We start from the raw sequence: 4241 nt of genomic DNA, 5'->3' as shown, positions 1-4241 counted from the left end.
GCAGAGGTAGAGAACAGGCTGATAATGGCTGTGAATAAAGCAGGCTGGGAGAGGAGAGGAGAGACATGCAAAGAACTGGATATTCTGTGCCTCATCTAAAGGGGTAGCAGCTGCTCAGCTCTAACCAGTACTTGTACAGAAATGCAGCACGAATGTTGCCAGTTTCTTCTGTTTCATAAAAATTCAAAAGCTAAGTTTTTTTATGAATTCCCCCAATATTTAAATATTAAAAACTAATTTTTAAACTTTGTTGAACAAGTTTTATACATTAAATAAGTACAGCTTTTTGCATGAGAATTATACCTCAGTAAAGTGGTTGTGACTTCTTTTTTTTTGTTTTAACTTGTAGGCCAAATATAATATAATATAATATTAATATAATGCATGTTTTCCACAGGCCAGCATGCATGAGTTGAGAAATTTAACACTGAGAGATCCTAAGACAGGAATCCTATTCCATCAGTGAACTCTAAAGCTGGTACCCAATGTACATGGCTAATTGGAGCTCACCTGTAACCCTGCTATATAGGGTCATCCAAAACGGTCTCAGATTCCTGGGTAGTTCTACAGTATGTTAGGAGATCTATTGAACCCCAGAGTTCTAGCAAACTTTTGCAAGGATCTTCTACCAGAAAAGGTTGAATCATATTTTTTTTCAATTTAGAAATGTTTTATTGATTATCTTCCCTAAATACAGTACAAAACTAAAAGACATTCACCTCCATTCTGTATAGTGAGATCTATATTCCAATAATTCATACTAAGGACGAACCACCAAGCACCTGAGTATTTCTTACGCCTCACAAATCTCTGGTTCCCCAAAGCTGGCATTTGAGAGTTTTAAATAGTAATGAGGAAGCAACATTTGAGAGAAACTTTAGTGTAGGCACTAAAACCATATTCCAGGTCAATTGCACAACTCTTGGCCCAAACTTTTCCTGATGAGTAATTATCCTGATTTTCCTGAAGTTTTATAATCACCAATGGGGAAGGACTTCTAAGTCATAAAACCATTGATAGAATGGGGAGTTTAGTTAACAACAACATTCAAGTCCAGCAGATTGCATGGTGGTGAACTATGGAAGACCTCAGAGCCTGCTTGTCAATGAAGACATATTTCCTAAGTACCTCACACATGTAGGTGCTGGTGGTAGAACTCATGGTACTTGACTGCTATACTTCAAAGGGTATGGTGGATGGTTTCCTAAGTGGAATATGGCAGGGAGATCTTGAACACAACACATAGTCAAAAGTTCACCTCATTATAGCTTACGAATTTTACACTTTGGGCTTCAGATGATTCCACTTCTTCCTCAGTTCAGATCTGGTGCTTTCAGATGCAAAGATGTAGTTGATGGATTTGTAAGACAGATCCCACACCTGAGACTGAGTCAAATTAAATGTCTCAGTTGCTAGCCGGTATTCTTGAGAAAGGTGTGTTGCAAAAACACCCTTATCATCAGTCTGCCAATATAAACAAAAACATTTCAAAACATATAAGGAAATTATTTTTTTAAAAGAACAACTTTTTTGTTTTTCTTATTTACTGTCATTTTCTGCAACAGTCTAAATAGGGGTCTGTAAGTGCATGTATGTATATCCAGACCACAGAAGGATGGGCAATGCTGTACCAGAATCCGAAATGATATCGATCATAAGATGGAACTGACTTTTGATGTTTGAGGTCAAACAGAGTTCTCTGAAAGATGCAATGCCAACTTCAGACCTGCTTTTTTAACTTCTAAAAGAGGTTCCAAGAAGTCTTTTGCTTGTCCTATAGTAGGGTCTCCACTGAGGTCAAGACCAAGAACTGTATCCTCAGTGGAAACGAAGAGCGCTTCAGCAAGTTTAACAGTTTCTTTGGCTACTGAAGGGCCACCTCTTCTGTTGATTGCTATCGAATACCTAACATCAATGTCTAGATTTTCTTCTTTGGATTGTCTCATACCCTCAATTATTGATTCCACATAAGTCTTTTTAGTCATTCCAGTAACATTTTCTCTTCAGGGTGTGCTTCTTAGTTCCAGGTACTTGATACCATCATTGGCAAACTCTTTAATGACATCTTTTGTGACCATTAGAATATCTTCAGGGGTACTAGTAAGCTGATGTATAATTTGAAATATCTGGAAACACCACTTTTGGCAATTCTGTGTAAAAGTTTGTCATCCATGGCTGTTGCTGTTCTTCTGCCTCCATCATCAGGAAAAAAAAAAAGTTCTTTCTCTGCTTTTATTCTTGTTATGAACAATACAATGTCTTTCAGTCCGTAATTCTGTAGTCCTGAATGTTCTTCAAAGTCCTTTACTTCCACACACTTTGCTATATATATGTAGTGCTGGGTTCAACTTCACCTCTTAACAATTATGAGGACCTAGACAAGTTTCCCCTTCAGATTGCAAAAAAGTGACAACCCACGTTCCCTAAACACATGGGAACCTGAGGTCTTCCCAGGAAAATGTTATCTGAGAGCTTCAAAGCAAGGTCAATCGCAGTCGAATTTTAGTACTGGTTGAATCATATTTAAATATAGCTTTCACTACTCATTGAAGACACACTCAAAGTTAAATTCTTCTCCTAGAACAAAACTACCAATTTTTCTCTTTTTTTTCCTGCTTACAGAAAATGTTTGCTATCTTCTGGCTCTCTCGAGATTAGGATCTTTTAAAACAGTCACTCATTGACTCAAGCTCTCATGTTTAAATTATATGTTAGAGAGTGTACTTTGCAATACTAATACCTTATACTCAGTCTGTATTCAATCAGCCCTTGTCCAGGTCCCCAGCAGTCTCAGCCCCCTCAATACAACTGGCCCTTGGCTTATATCCTAATCCTATTGACTGTGGAAAACATTAGAAATTAGTTAAACAAATTTAAGTACTATGCTTTTCTTTTTTTAATTTTATTTATTTTATTATTATTATTCATACGTTAAATTGCTATACATCATTTAGATTGTAAAGAGACTTTACCCAGCATGATATACACCTCAGTTCAGCCCAGTTGAGACTATTGTACACATCCTCATCAACAGATGAAAAACCTTATCTGTGTCTCACAAGTGTCTTACCTCTCCATTTCCCCCCCAATTTCCTATGTTCTTCCCCTCCTACATTCTCTTTCCACTTTCTCTTTAGAGTTCATTATAATTTTTAATACCTTTATGTTCTCCAGACTTTCAGTTTCTACCGTAGGTGTGGACAGTCGTTATATGTTAAAGGGAGACATACAATGTCTCTCTTTCATAGCCTGACTTGTTTCACTCAGCAACAAATCTTCCCTATTTGTCCACTTTCTATCAAATTCCAGGGCCTTGTTGTTTTTTATGGCTGAATAGTATTCCATGGAGTATATGTGCCACAATTTTTCAATTCATTCATTGGTTTGTGGACATTTGGGTTGGTTCCATGTCTTAGCAATAATGAATAATGCTGTAATGAAAATAGTTGTGCAAGAGCACAACTGTCCTTTGGGTAGATACCCAGGAGTGGAATTGCTGGATCATATGGTAGTTCTAATTGAAGGTCTTTGAGGAGCCTCCATATCATTCTTCACAGTGGATGGACCAATTTACATACCCACCAACACTGTAGGAGTGTTCCCCTTTCACCACATCCCCTCCAGCACTTACCATTATTTGTCGTTTTTTTTTAATCTTTGTCATTCTGATTAGGGTTAGGTGGTATCTCATTATGGTTTTGATCTGCATCTCCTCTATAATGAGGAATGTTGAGCATTTTTTTCATATGTTTTTTGGCTGTTCATATGTCTTCCTTAGAGAGTTGTTTATTCAGCTCATTTTCCCATCTTTTAATTGGGTTAATCATTTTATTCCTGGTAAGCTGCTTGAGTTCCCTGTGTATTCTGGTTATCAGTTCCCTACCTGAGGCACAGTTAACAAAAATTCTCTCCCATTCTGAGGGTTGTCAATTTGCACTAATTACATTGTCCTTTGTTGTGCAGAAACTCTTTCATCTGATGTAACCCCACCTGTCTATTTGGGAGATTATTGACTGTGCTTTGAGGTCTTGCTTAAAAAGTTTTTGCCTAGCCCAATGTCTCCCAGAGTTTCCCCAGTATTTTCTACCAGTAGTTTTATAGTTTGCCATCTTAGGTTTAGATCTTTGATCCATTTAGAGTTGATTTTTTTAAATAGTGACAGATAGGGGTTCAGATCCATCTTTCTGCAAATGGATACCCAGTTTTTCCAACATCGTTTGCTAAAGAAGTTTCCCTTTTCA

The 4241-nt window shown here is 37.3% G+C and overlaps 1 pseudogene; it reads right to left on the bottom strand.

Moving 5' to 3' along the window:
* Positions 1-1278: 1278 nt before the first annotated feature.
* On the bottom strand, positions 1279-2202 carry LOC114009016 (adenosine deaminase-like protein; annotated as a pseudogene).
* Between the last annotated feature and the right edge of the window lie 2039 nt (positions 2203-4241).

The sequence above is a fragment of the Tupaia chinensis genome, unplaced genomic scaffold, assembly GCF_000334495.1.
Source record: "Tupaia chinensis unplaced genomic scaffold, TupChi_1.0 Scaffold000437_1, whole genome shotgun sequence".
NCBI classification, from domain to species: domain Eukaryota; kingdom Metazoa; phylum Chordata; class Mammalia; order Scandentia; family Tupaiidae; genus Tupaia; species Tupaia belangeri.
Note: the sequence above shows the minus strand (reverse complement) of the source record. Positions and strands in the feature narration are given on the sequence as shown.